Source organism: Oryzias latipes, chromosome 4, assembly GCF_002234675.1.
Source record: "Oryzias latipes chromosome 4, ASM223467v1".
NCBI lineage: Eukaryota > Metazoa > Chordata > Actinopteri > Beloniformes > Adrianichthyidae > Oryzias > Oryzias latipes.
In genome coordinates, this window is record NC_019862.2 from 196,626 (window position 1) to 204,587 (window position 7,962).

The following is a 7,962-nucleotide window of genomic DNA, read 5'->3' on the forward strand; positions in this document are numbered from 1 at the left end:
CACCCAGGCCAGGGCCAGCAGGACCACCGCGAGGCCCCCAGAGCCAGAGAGCAGGGAGGCATGGGGGGAAAGAGAGTGCTGCCCCAGCCCAACCAGGAGATCAGCCCCCCGCCGCGCCATGTGGGCCCAATGCCGGGCCCCATCCGAGAAGGGTGCCCACAGCCCCAGATGAGCACCTCATCACCACCCAGGAGTCTGGGCATCCCCCCCGCCCGAACCCCAGGTACGAGCCAGGACCCCCCAAAGGGAGACCCGCCCCGCGCTCCAGGCAGCCACCCAGGCCCACGGTTGGTCCAAAAAGGAACAAGGCAGGGGCCGGCCGGCCCTGCCCAGGAGGGGGGCACCCCGGAGAGAAGGGGGATCCACGAGGGTTGTTGTAAACATGGCCCGACCAGACTCTGACGAGGCCCAGCACCCGGGGGCAAGGACCAGAACCCACCCCTCAGGGACATGGACACCCCTGGCTCAGGTGTGACGTGATCCCCGGCTTCTGGCCTTGCCAAAAAGCTCAGGGATCCCTCTCCCTGCATTGAGAGAGGACTGCCGGGCCCAGGAAACCAGCACCCAGACGACACGGCCGCCGTTGCCAAGGGTCCAGTCCCCTACTAGGGATTGGGTAGGGGACAGATGGTCCAAGGAGGGAAATGAGTGTGTGTGTATTTGTGAGGGTGTGGGTGTGCATGTGTGTGTGTTTATTTTGGAATGTATATTTTGAGGAGTGTAGAGTGTGTGTACTAAGGGGGTGCAGTTAAAATTGGCGGGTAGGGTACTGAGGGGACATCTCCTGATAACTCACAGTGATGTCCCATCACCCACCCCACCAAGGGGCCCTAAATGTCTAAGGTGCGGTTAAAATTGGCGGCTAGGGCGCTAAGAGGACATCTGCTACTTGCTGGCAGTGATGCTATGGGAGACGAGAGAGACTGAGTTCTTTTTAAGATACTTGAACTTTGGGCTGACATTTTTTCCAAGCTGATATGATCAAACAGCAGATTTCTGTGTTGACTTATATTAACATTTTTCTTGTTTTTCCAATTGATTAAAATTGTTTTTTTAGCAATACAAAGAGTTATGAAAATGATAGATACTAATCCTCCTTCTATATCGATGGCACTCATGTCACCAAGCACACAAAGTGACGGTGAAGCCGTGATTGAAACTTTAAGCCAGACTGATAGATCGGCACATACCTGCTGCCAGAGAGCCTGGACAGGCGTGCAGAACCACAGTGCGTGCATGTAACTGTCCGGTAGATTACCGTCACAGTGCTCACAAATGTCTGAGTTACTGAGACGCATCTACAACATCCTCTGTCCAGTGTGGTAAATTCTGTGAAGAGTTTTGAAATGGATTAGCTGCAGATTTGGACTTTTTGTCAGTTTAAAGGTGTTTAGACAAAGTTCTGACCAGAAGCTTTCATCTGTGCTGATTCTCAAATCTGCATCCCATATTGTCATCAGAAGTGAAATATTATTATCTAAATTACATAAAAACTTGTATATTTTGGAGAAATTTTTATTTATTGAAAAATTAATCAGAGAGGTAACTAACTCTGGTAGCTTTAAATCAATGTCTTTGTATTTAAACTTTTTAGTAATAACAGATTTAAGTTGCTGATATTCCAAGAAGTTATCTATTCCATGTTTGTCTTGAAGTTCCTTGGGAGTTATGAATCTTTTATCAATAATTAGGTGCTCTAGTTGTTTTATGCCCCCTGCTTGCCAAGCTGGGAAAGTGTATCATTTTTTTGTTTATAAGGATGTCTGGGTTGTTCCAGATGGTTGTCATTTTGCACGGTTGAATTGATGATTTTGATATTTTGAGAAATTCCCACCAGGCTGTTAAAGTGGCATTTATATTAATACTTTGGAAACAATCCTGTTTTTTAACTGTTTGGCTAATAAATGGAAGATCTGACAGGTTGATCTTTTCACATAACGCCTGTTCCAAGTCTAACCATGAGTTGGTTTCTGGATTATTTTTTAACCATTTTAAGATGTATTGCAATGTATTTGCAAGAAAGTATTTATGGAAGTTAGGTAATTCTAGGCTTCCACAGCTTTTTGCAGATTTTAAAGTTTTTAGACTAATTCTTGCAGGTTTATTGTTCCATAGAAGGCTTGATATGGATGAGTCTAATGTTTTGAACCATTTTAATGGCGGTTGTGTGGGAATCATTGAGAAGAGATAATTAACTTTAGGTAAGATTTTCATTTTTACCGTGGCTACCTTGCCCATAAGGGACAGAGGCAGGTTGGTCCAGCGGGTTAGATCGTCCTGTATGCTTTTCAGTAATGGGGTGTGGTTTAGCTGCACCAAATCTGATAACTTGGGGGAAAAATAGATACCTAGATATTTGATATTTCCTGATTTGACTGGTATTATGAGTCTTTGCTCCGCATTACTGTTCAGTGGCAACAAAACAGATTTATTCCAATTAATGGAATAGTCTGATATGGAGGAGAATTCATTAATAATTGTTGCCGTTTCATTTACAGAGCATATATTATTTAAAAACAGTAATATGACATCTGCATAGAGACTAATTTTATAATGGCTGTGTTTAGTTTTAATTCCTTTAATGCTCTTATTCTGTCTTATTGCTGCAGCTAGAGGCTCAATAAATATAGCAAAGAGAGAGGGGGAGAGTGGGCAACCCTGTCTGGTTCCTCTTCCCAGAAAAAACCTGTTGGAAGTCTGTTTATTAGTTCTGACTGATGCATTGGGGTTGTGATATAATATCCAATTGATGAATGATTCTCCAAAACCAAACTTATGGAAGGCAGCAATGAGGAACTTCCAATTTACTCTGTCAAAAGCTTTTCAGCATCCAGTGATAGTATGGTAATTTCCTGGTTTTTAATGGTGGCAAAGTCTATTATATTAACAAGTCTTCGGAGATTGTCATCCGAGTGTGCCTTTGATGAATCCAGTTTGGTCGAAGTGAATTATGTGAGGAGTGATTTTTTCTATTCTCTGTGCTAGTGCTTTGCAGATAATTTTTACATCTGCATTGATTAAAGAAATAGGGCGATAGCTTGAAGGACTAGTGGGGTCTTTCTCTCGTTTTAGAAGAAGAATTGTGTTGGCTGAGTTCATGTTAGGTGGCATTGATTGGCTCTCATTGATAGATGTGACCGTTTTATAAAATGTTGGTGCCAGCTGTTCCAAGAATTCTTTATAAAACTCAGCAGGAAAGCCGTCAGGCCCTGGTGCTTTACCATTAGGCATAAGTAACAGAGCTTCATGAAGTTCAGACAACGAAAGCGGTGAGTCTAAATTTGTCATCTGATCTTCATTTAATCTAGGTAGGTTTATTCTATCAAGAAATGAGTTGATGCTTTGCTCTGATGGATTGATCTGTGATGTGTATAAGTTTTTATAAAAGTCTTTAAACGCGATATTGATTTTGACCGGATCATGAGTGACATCTCCTGTTTGGTCAATGATGGAAGTGATTGTGCATCAGCGCGACCTACGTTCCCACCGCACCTTTTCTTTTCTTTTTGAATTAAGCTTGACGAGTAGTGATAAGTGGTTTGTTTCCAAATTACAACTCTAAAAGCAATTCAGAGAAATATAATCGAGGGATGAATGGTAGAAAAAATATAAAGAGATAATGTGTGTACGAAACATGACAGGAAAGTGACCCTAAACTCCAAACGTGTGATATTAGTGAGAATCATTAACAAAGAACTATAACTTTAATTTATCTAATTTTCTCCTTTCATCAAACTTACTGTTATGTTAGTGAACATCATTAGCAACAATGACCTGTTGAAAGTTTTGCTTCATCTTTAAAAAAAGTGGCATTTTGGATGGTTCACATGTTTTACTTAACTATAAAGACAGGATGCCTAGGTGACCTATAACTTTAATTTTCTCTCATTTTCTCCAGTAGTTTTTCTTCAAACTTGCTGTGATGTCAGTAAACATCATTACCAACAATGATCTGTTGAAAGTTTTCCTTCATCTTTGAAAAAAGTGGCATTTTGAATCATTCAAATGTTATACCCTGACAATGAATGAGGAGGCCTGAATTGGACTATAACTTTAATTTCTCTCGTTTTCTCCAGTCATTTTTCGTCAAACTTGCTGTGATGTTAGTAAACATCATTACCAACATTTATCCAGTGAAAGTTTTGTGTCACTTTAAATGAAACAACTTTAGAAAGAGTTGACATGACCAGATGTGCCCTTTTTCTGTGGAGTATCTTCATTTCTGTTTGATTCCATTCCATGCCATGCTCAACAACACACAAAACACCTTTGTCAGTGTTAAAGCTCACTTTTAGAATCTGTCTGATTTTATTTCAAAGAAAACACATTATTTCTGGTAGTTTATTATAGAATGGACAGACATGCAATATAAATGAATACATTTGTACATCAAATGACAATATAGGGCTTGCAATGGCTCTCATTGACTTCTGAGCACAGTACATATTATTTGATAATGGGTGACTGTGACATGTGACATTAGCGCTTTTTTATAGCTTCTTTTCCGTTCGCTGGGCGTGTGTACCGTAAACTGATGTAAACGCGCATGCAAAAAGTCAGTGTCGGCTAGCGAGACCGCACTTCCACAGATGTCGGCTCACTTGACCGCAGTAGAAGAAGACACAGGTGAGACTGCTTTTATAATGGATTGGTGATAAAGGATTAGAAATATACAATACAGCTATTTTTGCAAGTGAGGATGACAAACTTAAACTGGACCCAGTGTTTGAGAAACTTGAAGCCTACAGCAGGCCACAGGGCAACTACATACTTGCTAGATTTCAACTGAGATTCTTGAAACAAGGAGAATTACCACTGGAAGAGTTTGTAACTAAAGCCAGACTATTGATTGATGAAGGAGGATACGGATAAGAAACAAAAGAGGAAACATTGATAGACACACTCGTGTTTGACCTCAAATCTTACCAGAATCTAATCAGAAGTGATGCAATCAAGCTTGGCAATGCTTTAACTTTTGAACAAGTGTATGACCTAGCCAAAGTGGAAGAGAGCACCAGAGCCAAGATGGAAATCGTAAGTAGAGGCAGCAGGCAACCAACAGATGTTAATGCAGTGAGAAGCAAGCAAAAGATGTTTGCAATCCCACACAAGCAGCAGAAATCTCACATGAAGGAAAGTGACTTCAAAAAGGGTGAGAATTCTAACAGATATTTCAACACATGAAAATTACATTTTACACCAAATGGTTGTTTCAGATGTGGGGGCAGCCATCAGAGGTCGGATCCATGTCCACCAAAACAAGCGTAATGCAGGTACTGTGGCAAAACTGGACATTTTCTGAAAGTGTGTGTCACGGTGAGGTGGCTCGAAAGCCGGTAGGACCCAGAATGCAGAGGCAGGAGGCACAAAGTTCCGGGGCAAGGGGTTTAATTACAAACAAAGGGCGCTGCCGAGAAGGATGACAAAACAAAACTAAAACTTACTGTGGCAAGGCATGAGACAAGGAACAAGGAACAAGGAACAAGGAACGAGGAACATGGCATGACATGACATGAACACCGGAACAGGAATAATGGACCAACACAGGAGGAAGGCAGAGACAAGACTTATATACAGACAGGGCAGACAAGACACAGGTGGACACGATCAGGGCTGATGGGGACCAAAGGAAGTAAAACTCAAGAAAACAGACAAGACAGGAGACTTTCAAAATAAAACAGGAAACAAAAACAAGACAGAACAAGGACCAAAAACAAGACAACAAATTCAAATCATGACAGTACCCCTCCCCCTCAAGGAACTGCTCCGAGGTTCCAAAAGTCACATGAGGGGGGGGCCCCGGAGGATAAACCTCGACGGGCACAAGAGTCCAGAGGACGGCCGGGGGGCCGAGCGGTCCGGCGTGGCAGGGCCGGAGGACGGCCGGGGGGTCGAGCGGTCCGGCGTGGCAGGGCCGGAGGACGGCCGGGGGGCCGAGCGGTCCGGCGAGGCAGGGCCGGAGGACGGCCGGGGGGCCAAGCGGTCCGGCGAGGCAGGGCCGGCATGAGATCCGTGGAGTCGTCAGGCGTGGAGTCGTCAGGCGTGGAGTCGTCAGGCGTGGAGTCGTCAGGCGTGGAGTCGTCAGGCATGGAGTCAGGCATGGAGTCAGGCATGGAGTCAGGCATGGAGTCAGGCATGGAGTCAGGCATGGAGTCAGGCATGGAGTCAGGCATGGAGTCAGGCATGGAGTCAGGCTCTGGCGGGTCGGGCCAGCAGTCAGGCTCTGGCGGGTCGGGCCAGCAGTCAGGCTCTGGCGGGTCGGGCCAGCAGTCAGGCTCTGGCGGGTAAGGCCAGCAGTCAGGCTCTGGCGGGTAAGGCCAGCAGTCAGGCTCTGGCGGGTCGGGCCAGCAGTCAGGCTCTGGCGGGTCGGGCCAGCAGTCGGCACCCCCCTGGGATCCGGGACGGGTCGGGATGCAGGCGGCACCCCCCTGGGAGCCGGGACGGGTCGGGGCGCATCCAGGACCACCACTGGATCAGGCTGTGGTGCATCCGGGACCACCACTGGCACAGGATGTGGTGCATCCGGGACCACCGCCGGAACAAAAACGGGACATGGACGGGGACGGTGGCGGCGACGGCGACGACCCCCCTTCATGGCGAGATGGCTCCCCTCCATAGCTGGAGTGCAGAACTGGAGTGTGTTAAAGTCCCAATAGGACCTGGTCCTCTCTGCTTCGAGGCAGTAGGCCTCCAAAAGCTGCATGTCCCGCTCTGCTGGGTCCAGAAAACAAGGTTGGTCCATTCTGTCACGGTGAGGTGGCTCGAAAGCCGGTAGGACCCAGAATGCAGAGGCAGGAGGCACAAAGTTCCGGGGCAAGGGGTTTAATTACAAACAAAGGGCGCTGCCGAGCAGGATGACAAAACAAAACTAAAACTTACTGTGGCAAGGCATGAGACAAGGAACAAGGAACAAGGAACAAGGAACAAGGAACGAGGAACATGGCATGACATGACATGAACACCGGAACAGGAATAATGGCCCAACACAGGAGGAAGGCAGAGACAAGACTTATATACAGACAGGGCAGACAAGACACAGGTGGACACGATCAGGGCTGATGGGGACCAAAGGAAGTAAAACTCAAGAAAACAGACAAGACAGGAGACTTTCAAAATAAAACAGGAAACAGAAACAAGACAGAACAAGGACCAAAAACAAGACAACAAATTCAAATCATGACAGTGTGTATAAAATGAAACAAACAGTTGCATGAAATACACAGCCCAGATGATATACACCACTGCGACTATGACACAGACAACACAAGATCTTCAGCTACAATCGGCTCTGTCACCTCAGTTTGTGCAGTTGACACTGTATGCAAGTTTCCAGATAAACTGTTTGTCAAAGTTAAGCTAAATGACAGCTACACCATGAACATGAAGATTGACACAGGAGCAGACACTTGTATATTGACAACAGATGATCTGCAGACTCTACCATTTGAGCCACATATTACATCAAGTGATACCATACTAAGTGGCTAATAGCATAATAAAAAATGTTGGTGTTGCCAAGATCAAAGTGTCGTATAGGCAAAAGTTTATAGTGACAAAATTCAACATTGTTAATGCCCCATCAGGAAGTCCATCAATGCTAGGATGCAGTCAAGCACAAGAACCTGGGCTGATAACAGTCAACACTGACCACTTGAAATCAATGTCAACTCTCACAAGATTGGGAACTTCCCAGGGAAAAATACCACATTGAGCTTGTGGATGACCCTAAACCAGTCATTAACCCACCAAGAGCTGTGCCTGTACACATCATGCCATTGTACAAAGCTGAACTGGAGAAGATGAAGGCAGATGACATCATTACTGAAGTCACAGAACCTACAGAATGGGTCTACTCCATCACATGCAGAATTACAAAAGGGGAAAATGACCAGCAAAAAATCAGGCTGGGCCTCGATCCAAAGGACCTTAATAAGAACATTAAGAGAGCACACTACCCTACAC